This window comes from Helianthus annuus, chromosome 2 (assembly GCF_002127325.2).
Source record: "Helianthus annuus cultivar XRQ/B chromosome 2, HanXRQr2.0-SUNRISE, whole genome shotgun sequence".
In the NCBI taxonomy this organism is placed as follows: Eukaryota; Viridiplantae; Streptophyta; class Magnoliopsida; order Asterales; family Asteraceae; genus Helianthus; species Helianthus annuus.
This window is the reverse complement of record NC_035434.2, coordinates 29,755,108-29,779,206: the sequence shown is the minus strand read 5'-3', so window position 1 is coordinate 29,779,206 and position 24,099 is coordinate 29,755,108. Positions and strand designations below refer to the sequence as shown.

At 37.0% G+C, this 24,099-nt stretch overlaps 1 long non-coding RNA gene across 2 annotated transcripts; it reads left to right on the top strand.

The window, feature by feature from the left end:
* Window positions 1-17,072: 17,072 nt before the first annotated feature.
* LOC110938417 lies at window positions 17,073-21,977 on the top strand. Of its 2 annotated transcripts, none has more exons than XR_002591377.2 (3): window positions 17,073-17,438; window positions 19,520-19,622; window positions 21,965-21,977. It is a non-coding gene; the product is annotated as an uncharacterized LOC110938417 (long non-coding RNA). The 2 variants fall into 2 exon arrangements; XR_002591376.2 differs by lacking the exon at window positions 21,965-21,977 and adding an exon at window positions 20,068-20,237.
* Window positions 21,978-24,099: the final 2,122 nt, after the last annotated feature.

Here is a 24,099-nt window from a genome sequence, read left to right as displayed (position 1 = left end):
AGCCTCATTTATCGTTCTTAATTTACTAATACCGAGGCCGCCACAATCTTTAGGCAAGGAAACAACATCCCAAGCCACCCAATGAGTTTTTTTTTATCCCTACCGACCCTCCCCATAGGAAATTTCTCATAAGAGATTCCAACTTGTCTAAGACTTTGGAAGGAGCTTTAAAAATAGATAAAAAATAAATAGGGAGACTCTCCAAAACCGATTTAACAAGGACAACCCTCCCCCCTATGGATAGGGTTTGGGCCTTCCACGAGGCGAGGCGACTTTTGAACATCGACACAATCGGCTCCCAATTAGACACCCTATTCATATTTCCACCAAAAGGAATCCCCAAGTATTTAAAGGGAGCATTCCCTTTGATACATCCCAACAAATCCACCATACGAGAAATATCACTGTCATCCACCCCTACCCCCATAAGACTAGATTTATGAATGTTGATTTTGAGGCCCGAGCAAGCATAAAAAACCCTTAAAATTTTGGCCACCGCTAATATATTATCCTCCTCCCATTCTCCTATAATAAGAGCATCGTCCGCATATAACAGATGTAAAACAACCGGACCTCCATTAGGGAGATTTACACCTTTAAGTCTCCCAATCTCACAAGCTCTAGAAATCAAGCAATAAAGAGCTTCCATCACAATGAGGAAAAGGAAAGGAGAGAGCGGATCACCTTGCCTCAAGCCTTTATGACATTGGAACTCAAAAGTAGGGGACCCGTTAACCAAGACGGGTGATCTAGCCGAGGAGAGCACCCCCTTAACCCATTTACACCAAACCTGAGAGAAACCCATTTGAGCCATAACATCGACAACAAAACCCCAGTTTACATTATCATAAGCTTTCTCAAAGTCAATCTTAAAAATAAAAGCTTTCTTCCTCGATTTTCTCAACCAAGACCAAATCTCGCTTAACATAAGGGGGCTATCAAGGATAAATCTACCTTGGACAAAGGCCGACTGCGAATCCGAAATGACTTTGCCAATGTACTTCTTCAAGCGGGAGGCTAACACCTTCGATATAACTTTGCTGATGATCCAATTAGATTAATGGGCTGGTAATCTCTCATGCTTAATGGGTCTTTCAATTTGGGAATAAGAGTGATGAAAGACGAGCTACAACCCTTATCAATAGTACCCGACTCAAAGAAGAGACACATAATCTCTTTAAAATCATCTTCAAAATACCTCCAAAAAAGCTTCAGAAATTTAAAATTAAAACCGTCTGGACCAGGAGCTTTATCAGATCCACACTCAAACACAGCCTCTTTGATTTCCTTCGAAGAAAATTGCCCCGAGAAAGCATCAGCATCCTCTTCCGATAATCTTTTCACCCCATGACAAATAACAACAGGTGTCGATTTAACTTTATCAGAGAAGTGACTTCTAAAGAACCCGAAAATTTCTTTCTTAATGAGCTTAGGACTGGTGACCCAGTTGCCCTCAATATGCAAACCCGGAATACCACTTACACGTCTTCTATTATTAATCAACCTATGAAAAAAAAGCGGAATTCTCGTCCCCATCTATAGCCCACCGACAACACGACCTTTGTTTTAAATCAATAGCTTCAAAACGACCAATCTCACAAATGTTTTTAAGACATTCTGACTTGATCCATACCTCATCTTCAGACAGATCCCTATCCTCACATAGCATATCAAGCTGCTCCAGTTCTTCTTTGTTTCTCATAAGCTCCTCCGTCATTAGTAATCAACTCACTCCTCCAACTCTTTAACTTATTTCTAATGTGTTTAAATTTATTCGATAGAACCACATCCGGCCGATCCCCAATTTTCTTATAAGTCACCACCGCGTTCTCCAACACACTTTCGAATCCCTCTTTTTCAATCCACGAGTTGAAGAATCTGAAAGGTTTGGCACCGAAATTCTTACTATCAACAACTAATAATAGCGGGCAGTGATCCGAGTGCACTCTAGGAAGAGCTCTAAGACAAGCATCCGGCCAAGCATTAAAAAAATCTTTAGAGACCAAGACCCTATCAATTTTCCTCAACTTATTGGAATTCGGAGCTAAAAATGTGAACCTGCGATCCCTCATATTGTATTCAACCAACCCTGCCGAATCAATGAACCCATTAAACTCGATAGCACAAGAGCTGTTGAAAACATAATTTTTCCTCTCACTCGGGGACCTTACGGCACTGAAATCACCCAACAGAACCCACTGGCCAGACCCCACACCCATAACCTTTAAAAGGGAATCCCACAACATTTTTTTAGCCTGAACACGATGCGGAGCGTATATGTTAAATAATATTCAGAGCTTGATTACTACGCACCAAACTACCCTGTAACACTAGAAAGTGTCTCTGTTTTGTCACACCCAACAAGCGAAAAACCGAGGCATCCCGTAAACAAATTAAACCCCCAGACCTGGCCGACGCCCCCCACAACTTCCATAGAAAAATCCTTACTACCCCAAAACTTAGAAGCACACTCCGAACTGACCTCATCAAACTGAGTCTCCTGAATAGCAATAAAACTCACCTTATTTTCTTGCCTCAAATTCTTTATCCATCCTGCTTTATAGTCTGACCCCAACCCTCTGATGTTGATTGATAAAAAATTCATATCTTCTTATATCGAATACCTTCTTCCGAGATAATATCCGAAACCAGAACCTGATGCTGACCAAGATCCACTCCCACCTCCCGCCCCAAAGCAATAGTGCTCTCCGCTTCTCTTCTGATCAGTTCCTCTAAGGAAAAAGGATCGGATCCCAGATCCATTACCGGGTCATTACCCTCTGACTGAACCTCCACCGAAGTAGATTCCAACACGCATTCGGCCTGAACACCAACTACCTCTTGAACCTCGACATTAAGATCCAAAGGATTCTCCACGTGATCATGCCTAATATCATTAAAAATATCGTTACTAGGGCCAGCCGTTTCTTTTTCACCTAGTGGATAAGACCACTGCTCCTCCATTCTTCTCCTTTTCTTAGATTTGGGCTCCCCTGATTTACTTCCTGAAAAAGCTTGGGCCTGAGACTTGGTATAATGACTTTTCTTGTGGACCCTTGCCGTCTTAGGAGGCCCAACAGCCTTATTATTGAATATTGACCCAACACCCTCTTTGAAATAAAGATTATTATTACCACCTATCCCCAAGGAAACTACTGCACCTAGGAGGTTGAGCCGATACATTATCATCTACACCAATTCCAAAGTCAGCGCCACCTTCACCCAACTTCTCACCTGCCTTCTCGTTATTCCCCTCATTCAACCGAGTGTCTCCTACCGCCGGACCTTCCGGTAACACCGAGACCGACCCAACGGTTCCATCGATCTCTTTCACAGGTATTTCCTCCTCCTCCCACTTATCCTCACAATTAATACAATTCGGCACCCATTCCCCCGACTCTTCAGACACCCACACTATAAACTTCCTATTCTTCCAAACTAAGGTTACCGACTCGTTGACACTTTCACCTTCACCAACTAAAATGCCAACCAAATCCTGAGTAAGATCATTGGACTCCACTGATAAAGAAGAGGCATGCACGGCTTTTCCGAACAATTTGGCCACTGAATCAAAAACCTCTTCTTGGAGTAGGTGTAGCGGGACCCCCAAAATTTTCAACCAAGCTAAACGTTCAAGCCGAAGAACTTGCCCGATCTAAACCACTTTCCAGGAAAACCACTTATCCACATTAGGGTTAGAATCCTTGAAACTGAGCATTTCCTCAACATCCACGAAAACAAGAAGCATATAGAGACCTCCCACGTATTTTAACTCGATCGAGGAACAACTAGCAGCAACTAACAATTTATCAAGTTTAACAAGAGTATCAAGGTCCACCGTTCTAACAATAAGACTCCTATTCACCCATTCCTCAAACGGTTTCACAAACTCAGATACTTCAACCTTCTTCATAACCGAAGAAACATGTTTCGAACCTCCTACAAGCATATCTCTATAAGTCATTCCCAAGTGGGAGGAAGGGGCCGGCATCGAATGATTAGTCTGACCACCACCAGACGACCCACTATGAACCTTAGCCGCTTTCCCATTACCCAAAACATTCGGCCTGATATCCTTATACTCCGTGGCGAATCTCGCCACATTCACTTTAAGAGTAAAGTTACCCATCTTCACAGACTTTAAGTTAGCAGCCAACTCCTCCAAGTTCCTGACCCTAGCGAAGGATACGAAACCAAACCTGTTACCCAGTTTATATCTTTTCCTGGCAATGTAAATTCCCACCACTTCCCCATGAGCACAGAATGCATCCCTGATGTCCTTCGAACTACACCCATCCGGAAGGTTTGTGACGAAAAACTTAACAACTTTTTGCCCTACGGAGCCCATAACGACCAAGCTTCACTAACCGAAAGGACCGAGCTTTAAAAGGTTATTAGGATTCGAAACGATCTAGCTAAACTATACAAGATAGCCGCGATCGTTATGAGACCTACTAAGCAATCAAGGGCAGAACTTCGGCTAGGGCACCACCAAAAAGAAAACACAGACCCGGAGAGCGAATGGAAAGACGAACAGAACAGGTTAGGGGGAATGGAAAAACCCAGAATTCACTAATGAGAAGAAATCCGAGATCCTTACCCGCTAAACTGAGGGGTTCATCCTCTTCGAGCACCACCGGCGGCTGTAGGGTTTTCTAAAATTTAATCCCCATACAGCTTGGTCCATGATCGTGAGAAAAAAAATGGTGGAAGAAAAAGCACTTCTATCATTATAAAGACAAAAAAACACCATGGAAGAACAAACCAAAAAAGATTAAAGACAAGGATTTCTCAAAATTGATGAGCTTATTGAATAAAAAAGATGAGGTGGTTAATTTCTAAAGTATTTCTTTATTTCTAGTATTTTTTTTTTTTTTTAGTTTAGAGTTGTTTCGTGGTGAACTTAGTTAGCTGACCGTATCTGTCAATGTGTTTAGAAGCGTTGTTTGCAAGCCAAGGAATTACGTATGTCACAAAGAAATATGCATATAGTTGGTCCTAAAAGTTTTGCTAGGATTCGAGACGAGATGGTAATATGTCTTTTTTGTACTTGTGGTTTTCATGGTCCCTTAAGTTTAATTATGTTTATATGTTATCATAAATACTATCATAAATACTAGAAATGATGACCCAAACAAGGAATCACCATCTTTAAACAAATTGTTTGAACGTACACGAAAAAGGACCGAATGACGCACATATGTTTATAACTATGATGAGACAGAGCAAAAAATTGTAAGTTATATTTCAGTGTCAAGATTAAGGTTGGTTCAATAGTCTAGTCTAAGGGTTCTCATGATTAGGGTTGGTTCAATCATTTAGTTGCATTTTAACAGCAATTTAACTCATTTTTTTGACATCAAGTAAACCTCATTTTAACAACATTTTGACATCAGTTTAACCTCACTTGTAAGAACATATATAACAGCAGTTACACTCAATTTTGACAACCATATAACCCATTTTAGCTGCATTTTAACAACAATTAAACTCCTTTTTGACAACATATTGACGTCAATTAAACCTCGTTTTTAACAACATTTTGAAAATAGTTTAACCCTATTTGGTAGGTTGTTGTTCACTTACAAAATTTTCTTATTCTTTTGGGAATATTAATATTAAAGGATCAAATGAAGAACAAGAGATAGAGAAGATTCGTTAGATCCTTCTAAAGTCATGATGAACAAAGAGACAAGTAGGTATCGTAGACTTTATGGTAAAGGTGTTTCCAACAAATGATAAAAAATTTGGATGACAATGGCCATAAGTTATTTGAAATGCAAAAGGCAATTGAAGAGGATCATGAAAACAAAACAAAAAAAAAAAACCGAATTGCAAGCTATGGAGAAGATCAACAAATGGAAAAAAGCCGAGTTAGAAGCTATGTAAAGAGATATTTCTAAGCAACGAAAAATGTTACTCAAGCTTATGGAACAACTACCCAAAAATGATCGGGAGTTACAAATATGAGTAGGAGGTTTTACAGATATGTGATTAGTTTGTTTTGACTTTGTCGTTTTAGTTTTTATTTCGTTTGGACCTATGTTATGCGATTTAAGATTATAATATTATTATGGCATTATTGTTTTGCCTAAATTTAGATAGTAATGCATATGATAACAATTCTAAATCATCATGTAAAAGCTGATTTATTCTACCTAATAGCAATAGTAACAAAAAAAAGTTAAATATATTGAAAATAAGAATGTATTTATTAAACATAAAATACAATACCATAAAAATAAACACATATATCATTTTGTAGAAAAAGTAATTCAACCTAATTTTTGTATATTAAAATTCTTAAATTTGTTTTAAAAATGTATAAAAGTTTGCATATATGAAAAATCATATAAAGTTGCATATGTGTTAAAAAAAGGTTACATTTTGTTGTAAAAAAATGTAGCATTTATCTACTAAAATAACATTAAACTTGTATTTAAATATAGTATTTGAGTGTAGAAAATGTTGCATTACAATATATAAGAGGTTGCATTTAAAAAAATATATAAGGGCTGCATTTGCATGTAACAAAAGTTACATATTCAAAAGGTTGCATTTGCTTAACATATGCAACTCCTTTTAATATGTTGCATCATCTAGCAAAAAAGGTTGTGTCACGTCTAAAGAAACTCCACATAATGTGGTATTCAATAAAATGTTGCTTTAATGATAATACCACATTTTCAAAGCATAATACAACATTTTATCTAGGCTGTATTAGGCTCATTTTGTTGTAGTGTAGGTATTTTTTCAGCACAAAATCTTATCTTTCGAAAATCTTTTAGCTTTTTAAGGTTTACGCGTTTTGCCATGTAATAAAGTATTATAGAGGTTCTAGGTTAACACCACCGTGTAGACAAAAGAACTTGTATAATACCGCAAATGTAAAAGTATATCAGTACTCGACAATTCTATCAAACGAAATTACGATACTATGACCGTATGTCAATGAGACGTGACAACACATTTAGTTAATAGTTTCGTTATATTCGTATCATTTATGCAACCCTTTGAAAACACTAAGCCTACTGATACATGATTAATGAAACTGTTATCAACTTTAAAAACTTTTAATTTTTTAGCATCCACTAATAGTTGTCACAGCCTCCGACCCTACCCTGGGAGCGGGAGCCGTGAACCAGTCAAGTGGTACCGGTGTTTATTAAATGTGCAGCGGAAAATTTTCATGAGGGTCGTACTTAGAGATAATTTCAAAGTTTGTAAAAACACAAAACTTTTAATATTAAATAAATGGGCTAAAACTCGAATTTCATTTAAATGCTATTATAGGGATAAACCCAAAAAAATAAAACATAAATTTCTTCTTTTATTCATGTATGTAGAGCAACTTTATTTAAGCCTTCAGTGCTCCATAGCTGGCTTCTATTATCTTTCCAGCAAATTACCTGAAACGCGTTTTAAAAATATTTTATCAGCAAGAAATACTTGCGAGTTCATTCCATTTTATAAAAAGACACATTGTTATATTTTACAGTTTCAAGATGGAGATTACAATGTTTATATCTAACAAATTCTCCAAAGTTCTTGTCACTCGACGGATCTGTGACTATGGTCATATCACACATTGGCTAACCCATTGTCCAATTGTGAAGGTTTTCAAGCAATATATACAAAACCCCCCATAATACTAATATATACAAAACCCCCCATAATACTGGCATTAATTTGTAGAATACAAAAACTCGATCACTGTAATTATAACTGAAAACATTTAAGGTTTTGTAAAGAAATTTGATAAAAAGAAGAATGACTCACTTTTTAACTTTAGGGTATAACTACAGGCCTCCTGATATAATCTTGGGCATAACTCCTGAGCTCTTAATAAAATATATAATGCACGCGTATTAAGTATAATAACCTAATTCAACTTTATAAATACCTCACGAGACAGAACCCTAACGTAGTTTGCAAAGCATAGCCTTAATCAGGCAGCGCCTTGACATCCGTTGTTGGGTTCAAGATCGATCAGACAGAGTATCGAATCAGTGATCAAGGGTTACAACACTTAAAACGGGACAGAGCTTTGTAGGATTTAGGGATGAATTACTAAAGAAAATAGGGTATATATTTTAGCGGGGGGGGGGGGGAAGGGAAACAGAATGAGCAAATTGTGAAGGCTCAATATTGCTCCTATATATAGTAAATGTTGAAACTTGCTGTCCACGCTCAAATGATTTCTTTTGACTTTTGCGAGCCACGTACACAATAAATCCGGTAACGCTCTGCGTTTTCATGACTTTCCTAATTTAGAAACCGAGCCTTAAAAATCTATTTTTAGAAGCTTGCCTCTTTCAAAATTATAATCCATTGCATCGTCGAAAATCTTTTAATATTTATTTTTAATTCGTTATAAAATTGGTTAATTTTTCATTGTTTAATTAATTAAATTAATTAATTTTACAATTAAAAAAGTTAAATTTTTTTAATAATTTAGTTAGTCTCGTTAAATTTCAAAGTTAGTTTAGGATAATACAAGTTAACCTAGTTAGTTTTGTTGTTAAGTTAGTTTTTTTTATATATATAATAACTTAACCTAACTATATAAACAACATAACTTCTACACCTTCTTTGAGACCTCAAACCAAACCCTAATCCCCATTTCAATACTCCAGCCGACACCCTCTTTTCCCTGCCTCTCCTTCTTCATCTTGAGCTCCAAATCCACAACTCACCGGCAACAACCACACAACCCTCAGCCACACTCCCCTCTTTCTCTCGAGCTACTGGACGGCCGACCACCACCACTGTCTGGTGGCGGCGACAATGGCACACGGCGGCGGTGGTGGTAAATCGGAACTGTCACACCCCCAAAATACCACCTAGGGAGTGTCCCTGTTAGGCGTGTGACGAACTGACAATGAGCCACTAATTACATTGAACTCACAAGTTCCAAAATAAAACTCTCTATTAAATGATAAAATTCCAACATGAGTTTATACGAAAACCAATGTGTTCAGCGGAAGCGTTATCAAAACTATACGTTAAATATTCTCAAAACAATTGTATGAAAACCAATATTCCAATAAGTGAATCCAATCAACACGACCCATGACCACTCCAGCTACTTCAGACAGCAAGTTCCAAATCCATATAGCCTAACAATCTGCGAGCATGCAACAAGTGTATCAGACAACGCTGGTGAGTTCATAGTTTTACGAAAACGTTGTTTACCAAGTATGTAGTTAATCCATTGAAGTTAATTCCAGAAGTAATGATGAAAACAATGTTGATAATACCCCAATACAAGACGGCTTCTGATTATTTTGCCCTTTCTCCAATGCTCCTATCAAAGCATTGGTCATGACTAGGTCATTAGTTCAACACCCGTTCTCCCAGATACGGGGTGAGGTTGCCAAACCTAAGTAGCGCTACTAACTAATACCATGTTACCTTCCAGGTAACCAAACAACACGGAGGGACTTTAAGGGTGATAGGAAGAGTATATTATCCAACATTCCCGTTTTTACCCAAAAGACTCATCCCTCCCAGGAATACCCACTGACTGTCCCAACCACCGGGACGCATGCTCAAGAAAGATGAACTCACCTTTGGTTTGCTCGGTAAGATTAGTTACTTGTTTAACAGGTGATCAATCAAATCCTATTGTAGTTACCAAGGACAGTCAGTATCATGAATTCATAATTCGGATATCTAGTCACATGCATGCTCAAGCAGTAAACATCTAACATATAGCGTCACACATGTATAACAAGTACCATAGTTATGGTACACTTACAATATAAATTCGCACAGTACACCATACACATTTAGATCACAAGTGATTTCGTATCACGCGCATTGCCGACTAACGACACTTGACATTCTACTTCACTAACCCATGTAATATACGGTTTACTCGGTTTCAGGCCCGACAATTGTGGCGACCCGTGGTGTGGCCCACTTGGTCTCCGCCCAAACACAAGGCACACCATCACCGTGACCTAGTGAGGATGGCCTGTGGGTCGAGTAAGGGACCCGACTTAACCAATCCTTGCGGCCCACTAATTGTGCTTGTAAGGTCCAGCTCAGTTTTATTATCCCACCCTTAAAATCCTCTCGGCCCATACCTCCAGGTGGGTAACCGGCCGACCCCGAGACCCAGCCGAACTGGCCCTGTTGTCAGGTTATATGCTTTCACAAAATGGTCATCTCATGTGCAATGTGTGTGTACATGTGCATGCCTAGCTCTAGTGTGTAATCTATTAAACAATTAAGTCATACAATTCATCACCCAATGCACTATGATATTCCCACAGACAACAATATTAAATGTCCACCTGATTTAGCTTGAATACACATAGCCATCATGTCATGTTTTTACTCAAATTGTTGAGTTTTGTGCAACCATGGAATTTTAATACTATTGGACCTTTAAGCCACCTAATCATCATTGTATTGGACCCTTAGAAGCACTTATCCATCATACTATTGGACCTTCAAAACCATTTACATATATGTGATAAATCATGTTTTGACTCTATGCACACACATACACATCAAAGCTGACCTTATAACCATGATCCACACTCTCACACACCTCACAACATAACCAATCATAGACGACTGCAAGGAATCATTATGACATGTCTAGAAAACATAATCATCGATCACATTAAAGAACTATCTAGATGGCTAGCATCCTGCGAACTTGAATGACTACACTTATCAAATTAAAACATTCAATCAATACTCTGAACGAACCACATTAGACATTCACACATATACACAACATAACATCAAGTACCAATAAAATCATGCATGCTAAGAGAACTTGATTTGTAACAAGGTGAGATTACACTAACCGAGTAACCAGACTAGATGATTAACACACAAGGAAAAAGAGCAAGCTGCAACCAAACTGATTCCCTTATTGATGCCGTGGACCTCAAGGGGTGATTAGGGTTTGTATGCGATTTGTTCCCTAAAGTGCGTAACATATCAACATCCTAATGTATATGCACAAACACACGGGCTAAGGGGATTAGCTTTGGGCCAGATTTAATGTATTGGCCGAGATGAGAGGCCCATTCCACTAAGAAGTGCATATAAACTAATTTCATAGCTAACCGGCCCACTCCCAACCTAGTTTGGGCTTTACATAGCCCAACCATTATCATGGCATCACTAAGAGGGTGTGTTCTCGGGTTGGGCTCCGGGTGTGTGTGTGGGCCGAAATGGTTTAGTGACATTGTGGCCCAAGCTAACTACTAGTTCCACAGAGTTAATCCAATCCACACACTCATTTAATCAGTTCATTAAAGTCGCGAGTGTTTGAAAAGTTTGATAAACAGAATGTTTAACGAATTGGCATAGCAAGAACGTTTAACACATTGGAAGGGATAAGAAATTTAGATCACACGATTAAACGTTACTAACCGTGAAAGTTCGGGTTGTCACATCATTCCCAACTTGAAAGAAATTTCGTCCCGAAATTTGACAAGTAAGAACTGAGGAGTGAAGTGAGGAAATTAGGATTATTGCGGATTTTGCTCGGGTGTCACATCCTCCCCATGTTACAGAAATTTCGTCCTCGAAATTTAGGCTATATTATACTCTAGGCTCCAATTATGAGTTTGTCGATAATTCACTAAACACGTAGTTAAATACGGTTTCACGAAAGTTCACTAAATAATATATAAGTCATATAGCATATAAAGTCAGATAACATATAAATTCACATAAGTTATATTTCTTTATTTGTTCAGGAATAGTGTTCTAATTGTTCATCAACGTTCGAGTACAACCCATGTGTAATCCCGTATTTCCCCGAATTACCGTTATGTGAGTGTTATGCATGAATGAGTGTTTGAGGTAATAGAGTTTGTGTTAATTGTGTTAAACTAAAAATGTCTTGCTCTTAAGTAGAAACACAAGTTGGGTTAATAGGAGCTTGATAATGAAGAATGTTGTGACAAGTTATGCTAAGCTCAAGAGATGCTCACAAAAGTTGAAATACGAGTGTGTCATACATCTGTATGGCATTGCCTGATGCATTTAACATGTGCGACCGGGGGGGGGGGGGGTTGTTGCACTAAATATAACTTGGGTGAGCTATACGCCTTCGAATTTGGGGACTTGCAAAAAGGCAGTGTTTAGTTATCATGGATGTTGTATATTAAGTAGCCAACACTTCACGAAGCAAGTGTATCTAATGTATATCTAGAGCTTACCAGAATTGAGGCGAATGTTGTACATCATAAACGAAGGGTCGACGAAATAAACCGAACTGGAAATGTCTTAAGGTAGTTTGTTACAGGCTAAAATGCTCAACCCTCAAATCACGTGTGTCGGGTGCACCACCATGGGTTTTTTTTTTTTTTTTTTTTTTTGAAGCAAAATATGTGAATGTGATAAAGTGAGTGTAAGAGATATATGTTTATATATGGTATCGCTACCGGCGATCAGAACTGGTGCAGTCACCCCTATCGAAGATCAAAGGTGATGCCATCGTATGTAAGAATTCGAGAAAGAAAATATAATTTCTTGGAACAGGTGATTCAAGCAATTCAATCAATCGATTGAATGAAAACTCAAGTTAGGCATTAATCCCTATTTCGGACTGATATCATCTTGACTCGTTCGTTCAGAGGGAAAAGAGATTTTCAGTTGATATTGTTCGTGATATTTTGGTCGCAGTTGGTTGTAGTAGATGACCAGCCTTCGGTCAAAGAGAGATAAGCATGGAACAAAGAGGTCGATGAAGCTATACATGAGTATGGTGCTTTCACACAAGAGGGAATTTTGACCTTGGCATACCTTACGTAAGTAATAATTTTATTTTTATGTTCTTGCACTTGATGATCTTAAGTATGACTCATTTCTCGAGTGACGTTCGTAGAGAGTGATTTAGCCAAGCGAGGATTAGCGTATAACAGGGCTATGCAAGAACTATGGTATTCATTTTAGCACAACAAGATAAGACGCGAAGAATATACCAAAACGCGGTTATCATCAATCTGTTCCATCTAATTGTTTTAGAATCATGAGTAAAGTAGCAAATCCGATGATGAGGATGTAGCTGGTCGCAAACAAGAAGTATAAATGGAAATAAAGTGATGTACCAGTCGATGGAAGCGTTACTTTGAGGGTGTTGGCGCAAGAAGAATTATCTATGAAGGTGATAGTTGGCTAAGTCTGTAGCATCTCGGTTAAATCAGAGCGTTCTCTACAGTCGTCGAGCTGCTCGTATGCGAAAAAGAATAGATTCACTAAGATCCATGTAAGTAATTGAGTATGCAATTAGTCGAACAGGTATGCAACCAAGTTTGAAGGTTTGAACTAAGACGGGTGTACCGGGGACATCACATATGTCGCCAAGAGGTTTCATTACAAAGGCGTGCAAAGGCGGTCAAAATGGTATGGTGATGATAACAATACATCACCATTTTCAGAGTTCAATATTGAAATGATGGAACTGTTCTTATGGAAATCCGTTTGCAGAGTTAGATATGCTAGGATGAAAACCAGGTTAGACTAACGATAAGTCACAAGGCAGTATAATGGGGTCAAAGGGGAATTTTATAGTTAAGTGCAAGGGGTAAAGTATTAGTGTACGAGGGATTCTTCATACTACGTTGATATGCTGATGTCGAAGAGCTTACACTAAGAGTCTTGTAGGGTTTAGATCGAGATAACAGGTTCTGATGAGAATCTTAGTTTCACTAAGTTTCTTACATGAGTAAAAAGAAAATAATGAGGGATCCCCGTGATGATAGCTCATTGTGTTCGAGAACATCTTTGGTCTAATAGTTGCGCCTATCAACTACCGCATGGGTTTAACTGTTCCAGTTAGTCGTTGAGTGGTTTATGAGAACTTCTACTAGCGCTACGGAAGTTATAAACAAAAAAAAAAATATCACAGGTTACACAAAGATTCACATGCATCCACAAGAATGGTGGAAAGAATAGGGATCAAGATTGAATAGAAGTCAATCATCGTCATAACCCCAACAGATTGTTGAATCCCCAGTTATGTCGATTAATGAGTCAGAATCCATTTCACACTTGCTAAGCCTCACTGGGACTCACATGCACCCCACATTATTATTATGTGTGCACCCATAATGATAATGTAATTTGCATGTTTATCTCAGTTCCTCTTAGCTTGTGTCAAAAGGTTCCTTAGATTCGAGTAGCAAAACGAACGTTGTCAAGATAGTAAAGATCACAAAAGTCTAGAGGTTATGCCATACTAACAATGCATCATAAGGTAGACAAATAATTACATGTAATCAATCATACTATAGTGCTGAGTGTGTAGCCATATGCAATGTCATAAGTAGGTGTACGCTAGGCACGTAATGCATAAAGTAAAAGAAAAACGAACCTTGCAATCTGAAGCTGAGTGTCATGGTCGATTTCAGAACTGTTCGGTTATAGTCTGGTTTTATCAAAACGTTTTAAAACCAAGTTCACTATAACCAGTGGCTCTGATACCAAACTGTCACACCCCCAAAATACCACCTAGGGAGTGTCCCTGTTAGGCGTGTGACGAACTGACAATGAGCCACTAATTACATTGAACTCACAAGTTCCAAAATAAAACTCTCTATTAAATGATAAAATTCCAACATGAGTTTATACGAAAACCAATGTGTTCAGCGGAAGCGTTATCAAAACTATACGTTAAATATTCTCAAAACAATTGTATGAAAACCAATATTCCAATAAGTGAATCCAATCAACACGACCCATGACCACTCCAGCTACTTCAGACAGCAAGTTCCAAATCCATATAGCCTAACAATCTGCGAGCATGCAACAAGTGTATCAGACAACGCTGGTGAGTTCATAGTTTTACGAAAACGTTGTTTACCAAGTATGTAGTTAATCCATTGAAGTTAATTCCAGAAGTAATGATGAAAACAATGTTGATAATACCCCAATACAAGACGGCTTCTGATTATTTTGCCCTTTCTCCAATGCTCCTATCAAAGCATTGGTCATGACTAGGTCATTAGTTCAACACCCGTTCTCCCAGATACGGGGTGAGGTTGCCAAACCTAAGTAGCGCTACTAACTAATACCATGTTACCTTCCAGGTAACCAAACAACACGGAGGGACTTTAAGGGTGATAGGAAGAGTATATTATCCAACATTCCCGTTTTTACCCAAAAGACTCATCCCTCCCAGGAATACCCACTGACTGTCCCAACCACCGGGACGCATGCTCAAGAAAGATGAACTCACCTTTGGTTTGCTCGGTAAGATTAGTTACTTGTTTAACAGGTGATCAATCAAATCCTATTGTAGTTACCAAGGACAGTCAGTATCATTAATTCATAATTCGGATATCTAGTCACATGCATGCTCAAGCAGTAAACATCTAACATATAGCGTCACACATGTATAACAAGTACCATAGTTATGGTACACTTACAATATAAATTCGCACAGTACACCATACACATTTAGATCACAAGTGATTTCGTATCACGCGCATTGCCGACTAACAACACTTGACATTCTACTTCACTAACCCATGTAATATACGGTTTACTCGGTTTCAGGCCCGACAATTGTGGCGACCCGTGGTGTGGCCCACTTGGTCTCCGCCCAAACACAAGGCACACCATCACCGTGACCTAGTGAGGATGGCCTGTGGGTCGAGTAAGGGACCCGACTTAACCAATCCTTGCGGCCCACTAATTGTGCTTGTAAGGTCCAGCTCAGTTTTATTATCCCACCCTTAAAATCCTCTCGGCCCATACCTCCAGGTGGGTAACCGGCCGACCCCGAGACCCAGCCGAACTGGCCCTGTTGTCAGGTTATATGCTTTCACAAAATGGTCATCTCATGTGCAATGTGTGTGTACATGTGCATGCCTAGCTCTAGTGTGTAATCTATTAAACAATTAAGTCATACAATTCATCACCCAATGCACTATGATATTCCCACAGACAACAATATTAAATGTCCACCTGATTTAGCTTGAATACACATAGCCATCATGTCATGTTTTTACTCAAATTGTTGAGTTTTGTGCAACCATGGAATTTTAATACTATTGGACCTTTAAGCCACCTAATCATCATTGTATTGGACCCTTAGAAGCACTTATCCATCATACTATTGGACCTTCAAAACCATTTACATATATGTGATAAATCATGTTTTGACTCTATGCACACACATACACATCAAAGCTGACCTTATAACCATGATCCACACTCTCACACACCTCACAACATAACCAATCATAGACGACTGCAAGGAATCATTATGACATGTCTAGAAAACATAATCATCGATCACATTAAAGAACTATCTAGATGGCTAGCATCCTGCGAACTTGAATGACTACACTTATCAAATTAAAACATTCAATCAATACTCTGAACGAACCACATTAGACATTCACACATATACACAACATAACATCAAGTACCAATAAAATCATGCATGCTAAGAGAACTTGATTTGTAACAAGGTGAGATTACACTAACCGAGTAACCAGACTAGATGATTAACACACAAGGAAAAAGAGCAAGCTGCAACCAAACTGATTCCCTTATTGATGCCGTGGACCTCAAGGGGTGATTAGGGTTTGTATGCGATTTGTTCCCTAAAGTGCGTAACATATCAACATCCTAATGTATATGCACAAACACACGGGCTAAGGGGATTAGCTTTGGGCCAGATTTAATGTATTGGCCGAGATGAGAGGCCCATTCCACTAAGAAGTGCATATAAACTAATTTCATAGCTAACCGGCCCACTCCCAACCTAGTTTGGGCTTTACATAGCCCAACCATTATCATGGCATCACTAAGAGGGTGTGTTCTCGGGTTGGGCTCCGGGTGTGTGTGTGGGCCGAAATGGTTTAGTGACATTGTGGCCCAAGCTAACTACTAGTTCCACAGAGTTAATCCAATCCACACACTCATTTAATCAGTTCATTAAAGTCGCGAGTGTTTGAAAAGTTTGATAAACAGAATGTTTAACGAATTGGCATAGCAAGAACGTTTAACACATTGGAAGGGATAAGAAATTTAGATCACACGATTAAACGTTACTAACCGTGAAAGTTCGGGTTGTCACAGGAACGAAGGTGCGGCGGCTCGATTCAAATTTAAACACGTGGTTCATGTTCGAGTTAGGTATGTGGTTCTAGTTTCGGGTCATGAATTGGGGTTTGAATATGATTTGATTTCTGGTTCGAGTATTTCAAGTGGGTTCGGGTCGGCTCGGGTGCTCGTCTCGGGTCAACAGTGGGTTCTGGCCAGTTGGAGATGCGGATCAGATTTTGTGTTTCGGTTCATTGTAGTTTCAGTTTTGGTTCGAGTTTCGGTTCATTTCGACTCACGCGGCGGTTCTTTCTACGTGTTCGAAGACGTCGCCAGGAACAACCGGAACCCATAGCTTCGCCGGAGCCGAACGGAGATCACCACAGGAACCTTTTCGACTCGTTTCGGTAGAATTTCTTGTCTTTACTTTGTTTTTCGTTAAACACCGGTTGATACGTTTTCTATACGATGTTCAGTCGATAAACCTTGATGTCTGCGTTTTTTTTATTTATTAGGAGGAAGAAGATGAGTTAATTGATTGTAATTAAAACAAATCTTATTTACATATATTACAAACTAGATTATTAGACCCGTGTACTACACGGGTTTAGGGATATAACTTTATAAATTATTTAAATTTATATTCTCTTCAAAAATTTACATAAGTGAATTTTTTACCATAGATAACGCAATAATTGGTCATGTGTAAAAACCGATTCTTTGACAAACACACCAACTTTACTTAGAAATTGTTCTATACTTTTATTTATCGTCATGACAAAACATAAAGCGAGAGAAAACTTTCTTCTTTTCAATTTAAATGGGATCCTTCTATTTCGCGATATTAAACGAAATCTAGGGATAAACGTTCAAGTGCAAGTATTAGTTCCGGATAATATGAGTGTCCTTCTATTTCAATAACCTGGTCACCCAGTGATAGAACCTGTAGTCGAGTTCCATTACGTAAACCATTCTTTCGATCAATATTTCTTGATAACGTCACTGGAACACTGAACTTTGGTAGTTATCAATGGTTTGGGAAGCCTAAAAATATAACTCCATTTAGGACATCCGGTGAGTATAGACATACTTCAAAATTATTATGAATATATTCTATCCTTAAACCCGTTTATTACACGAGTCTAATAACATTAATAGTGTTTTCAAAGTACGGAAGTAAACCGGTTTTCAAATATCGGATTAACCCATTCTTTACCATTTTTTTATTATAATATAAAATTATAATTTATTTAATAGATGTTTTAAACATATAGTAAAAGAATATTTTAAAGAATAAGAAAATATTATCACATTGACATTATTTGAAATTGTTTATTATAAGTAGAGTTACTAATAATTTAACTATATATTTTAGATAAGTCAAAAGTAAATAACCATTATCTAAGTATTTGTTAGTATTAAGTTGTTAAGGATTTTTTATTGGTTTGTATTAATTAATTAATTAATAATAATAGGAGTAGTAAATTTAATGAAAGAATGCAATGTGGCATTAAGTTGCTCTTGTTTTAGTATAAGAATGCCATGTGGCATTAATCATATTTTTTTATTAGTATCAGACTATAAAGTCAAATTTTTTTTCATAAAACAATAATAGATGATTCTGATTATGATAAATAAAACAAAACAAAAGCAAAGCATATTTGTGGTTATGATGGTAAATTGACATAACTATGCACCAACATTCTACTGTTAAATGCCATGTTAGGCTCAACTCGGTGAGTGCAAAACGAAGAAATGAGATAATATATATGTATGTACTGAATGAAAAAGAATACATGCATCTCAATTTGTTTTTGAAAGAAGAAGAAGAACACTATCTTTCTAAAAGGAAAAATCCAATAAAAGCATCATAAACGACAACATAAAGTTTTGTCCTTATCATGTATTTTGCTACACTTATATTATTATTTTTATTTTTTTTAAATCAGTATATATATGAATTATGTCAAGCACTATAGAGGGATTAAAAACCAGAATATAACCGGGTTAGACAGTTGGCCGGGCTATGTGCACGTGAACGTATGGCCTCAAGTCGATCCGCGCTAAGGCCAAGTCTGGTCGATTTTTTTTTCATCTTTGATTAAATTTTTGGGATGGTTTAATGCTTACTTCTTTTTCTAATATCCTGAGAAGTTAGAGCCGATACAATTGTTTTCAATTAATAAACTACTAAGTTTTGAAAGTTAAAAATCCCTTTTATTTCTTTTATAACTTTTTTTTAACATTTTCATTTATTTTTAACCATGAAATCTAATATCAACATAAATAAATTATTATAATTCCTTTATTTACTTTAAAAGGGTTAATAATAAAATATATTAAAATATCTAATTAAGCTACCCACAAACCATAAAATATTAGGAATATTATTTAATGAGGTCGTATGTGGTATTTTAACATCTAGGTTAAACTCTCTCGTTCGTTCTCTTGAATTGTTCCGATCTTTACTCGTGCGTTATTTCACTAGGAGTCGCAATCGCAACCACTCATAAACTCGAGACTTCAGTGTTCCTTCCTCCTAATCTCTTACGCTCGTCAACACTTGGATAATCGGAAGACTTAGCAATTATGTGAGTATACTCGCAACCCCCTTTTTATGTTTACCACTTTTTGGGGTGTAACATGTTACATTATTAAAACCACACTTAAACTTATTCTTTATGCAATGCACAAAAACAATCCTTATACATGAATACTATGTTGTGATACTTGATGCTTACGTGGACCATACTTATGTGATATGTTTTAGTCATTAGCTTTCACGAGCCTCCATTTGACATGTATAACGCTATAGGAGTAACGCATCGCCCCCCTTAAACTTGGGTCATGTTGAATTAATTAAACTTTCTTACGTAAACAGAGGTTGGCTAGAAATATTGCATGCCACGTTAGGTTGATCTCGTATAAACTAAGTTGCCATGTGGATTCGTTTTAAACTTTTATACTTATACTTATGCTTAAACTTGTATACTCGCCTTTGCTTTTGCATTGAATTGTATTTTAAACATGTTGCAGGTTGAGGTTTGATGATGCTATGAAAACGGACTAGCAAAGATGCCTAGATACTCACTTAGACGTCTTAGGTCAAATACGTTGTATAAATTTCATATTTGTTGTTGTATTGTTCTCTTGTATTTTTAATGTATTGTAACATTTATTCATGAATGAAATCAATTTATCTTTAATTCTATTGTCACAATTAGCGTTACGAGTGATGAGCAATCTTTCTTCGTCTCACTCCGATGTTTCCGCCATCGGTTGGGGTGTGACAAATCCAAATTCTAAATTGTTAAGTTATGTTATTATTTTATTATTTTATTTTTTATAATTAATTCAACTGCTTCACTCATTTATTGCTTATAACTTCTAAAATATGACGTTTTATAAAACAATGAATATCTTATTAGAATGAGAATATTTTTATCTACATTTTGACCTAAGTTTCATTAAAAATAGAGTAAGGTTAATTATAATGTATTTTTATTATTATAATTATTAAACAGTTCCTATGTTCGTCTAAATACTTCATATTTCTAACAGTCAACTTACCAGTAATCTACCCGTTTAATAATATAAGTTTCTATATACTTTATTTTAAATTTTGTAACATCCCAAATTCTTACAACCCAATTTTATTTTGTGAGAAATTACTGAATCTAGTTTGCGAGCACGAGACAAAGCATGGTTTTAATCACAACGAATTTATTTTGGTGAAACTTGAGAGGGGCACTATGTAATTTATAAAACTGTAACATATTACTTTATGGACATGTTGATTTATGGAAGAAATTCTCAATTTATATAACCATTCTCCTTTCATCACGTAAAAATCTAGAGGATCTTTATCATCATTTTTGCGAAACCCTAGTATGCCGCAACCACCATCCAAAAAAATGCAACCTTCATCTCGTTTAACATGATCAAGCACGAACCTTGATTCCTGCGCGACTTCCGATTCATCTCAAGAGGCGGGTATTGTTCCGGTAGCGGTAGTGGAAACAAGATCGATCTGGTTAGTTCGTATGCTTTGATCTCGTTTAGCTTAAGTTGTTGTATAAGAGTTCTTGGGGTCGGGTTGTCGGCTGAAAACAGAACCATGTTGAGACGCGTCAGATTACGATTCCGGGGTTTTGACGGCCGTCATCTAAGTGCTATGGAACTTGGTTGGTGTTGTTCTCAAACTACAAACCGAGTACATAATCTTTAAAAAAATAAACTCTAAGTCTTTTCCAGTTTTTGGGATCTGGAAGAACCAAACTGTTTGTCGGAACCGCGACCGGTACATGGTAGGGTCACGGCTTGGGTAGTTAAAAGAAATCTGATTAGGTTTACAGGTTGATGGCTATCCTTAGTTAATCACGAACTTGAAGCCTTGTTACGTGAAGAACCAGACCGTGAATCTGATTAGACGTGTGGACCGGGCTGGGTATTGATGAGGCCGTGCACTCTTATGCTTGAATTTTGGGAAGGTCTAGGGATTTGGTGGTTCCTGTAAAACGAAATCAGAAAGCTTTGCCAGGATGGATTTGTTTTGTGCATGCGGAGCTTGACATAGGTTAGAATTAAATGAACATTTCTGATGCACGAAAAGTTGATGATGATAACAATCTAAAGGAAGTTATGCATGATGATGATGACGTTTATGTGGGGAGGCTTGTATCGTGTAATGTGTAGAGACAATCAGAATGATGGGTTTGCTTTGATAGAGTATTTTATTATCTTTTGAGAAGAGGGTAACTCATGAAAACCCACCTTAAAGTTACGTCTTCGTTGTTTGGGAAGTGATATGTGAATGGCATCACATGACAATTAAGTTTCTTATGATAAACTTACGAGTATGGATGTTAGTGGGTGATTATGATTCCATGAGCTACATGCCATTTGCACGTGAATGTTAAGGTTTTAAATGGAGTTTGATGATGATGTCCATGCATGGTATTATATTAAAACCCTAATACTCATATCACTTTACTAATGGGAATTGTTTAATAGGTTGTATATGAAGGTTTAAGGTTTTAGTAACGTTTTGCTTTTTCATCAGGACCTTGATTGCTTGCGTTACGCTTAGATCATCTAGTGTTCTTTTAAGAAGTGAACATTATGCGAAGATGAGTTCTTGAGCCCACTCTTTTAAATGTTTTTAAATATTTTGGGCTAATGTGCATACTAAACTCGTATGATTATTTTTTTGAAGGAAGTTGTGAAGCTTGTTACATACCTATGAAATTCATGTTTACTTGTACGGTTTTTAAGAATGAAAAATAAATTGTTTTATATATTTTTATATACCTATTTGTGTGAATGCAAGCATTAATTATACCTATATATACGTATATTTATGTGTATATATATATACGTATATATATATTTATGAACTCGAGTCTATGAAGGGAAGATATATATGTATACAGTGTAGAGGTACCAAAGACATATGATGATTTAAGCATATCTATATATCTATATCTATATATATACATAAATGTACGCACACATAAACGTACGTATTTATGTGTGAGCTGATGATGCCCTCTTTAAACTTTTTCAATGTTTAGGGCCAACACGTATGTTAAATGTATTACTTGGATGAAGACCTTTTTTTATGAAGTTGTATAGTTTATTTGTACTTACATACCAATACTATACATGAGGATTATTTGCTTGCCCTTTTATGTGCTTGCGTGTGATGTGTTGGGTCATGCCACAACCAGGTCGAACAGAGGAAGACCCCTAACAGTTTATCTGTCCTTGGGGCAAGAGGAAGTCCCCTAGCAGTTTATCTGCCCTTGGGGCAAGAGGAGAAGAAAAATTCCTTTATCCCTTACTTTGTGTTTCGGATTTAAGGTGAGGAGATCTGTGTTGTGTGCTTGATTCATTTAAAAGATGAACTTTAAATTTTGAGGATAAAATAAATATATTTATTTATTTCCATGATGAAGATGTTTTACAAGTGTTTATTTGTTAAATTATAAACTTGAACTCACTCAGCGTAGCTGACTTTTTCATGCACATTAGTTTGATTTCAGGTTAGACATATGGGCGCGAGACCACTTGGATGTTGCACGGAGCTACCCGACATTGACATTGGCATTTCTAGTTCAAGCTGTCGCTTTAATAATTTTTAACATTAAAATTTTGTATTTTTAGTTTGGATGTTTTCCATGTTTTGGTAATTTGACTTGAACGTTTTCCGCTGCGTAGTTTTTTTTTTTTTTCAAATTAACAAAATAATAATAATTAAAATTTTCAAGTGTTTGAATTATTTATGCAATGATGTCCCAACTGTGAGACACCTGGATTTTGGGGTCTTACAAGTTTTATAAATAAAAATTTTGGAAATGTTACATCCTCCCCATCATATTTTAAATCTCGTCCTCGAGATTCATTAAAATATGGAGGAATACTTTTAGTTTGTCACTGATGCTAGTTCTTAAGTATATTCTGGTCCTTGCTTTGAATTCTACTTTAGTTTGACAAGAACTAGTCTCTATGTTTTGAGATCCTTATTTTTGACTTGTATGGTCTTTCAATTCTTCATTTACCTTTAGATCTTGAAGATGTACAACTAAAGATTTATCAGCTAGGTATATCCTTAAATTATATACATGAAATATATCATGTATCCCTGTCATTTCTTCTGGTAACTTTAGCTGATAAGCTACTGATCAAATTTATTTATTGATTTCTAAGGGTTTAACTAATTTTAGACTTAACTTTTCTTTCTTGCCGCATCAGAGTATTCCTTTACCACTATTCCTTTACCACTGGTAATCTTAGTAGGGTTATAGACATCAGTCTTTGTAAGTACATCTAGTCGTGGTTACTCTTATCTTCTCAAGAGCTCTTAATGAAGGTAAAATTACTCTCATTAGCGTATGTTTTTAGATGTTTTGTGTCTTAGCACAACATTTAGTTACAAGTTTCCTAATGCATCAATAATCTAAGGTAACGCAAGGGGGATTCTTATACTTTCGATGGCTTCCCAACTTAAAGGGTTCCCGTCATTCATCTTGTCGCACGAATTACGAGACGGTTGATCAAACGAAATAG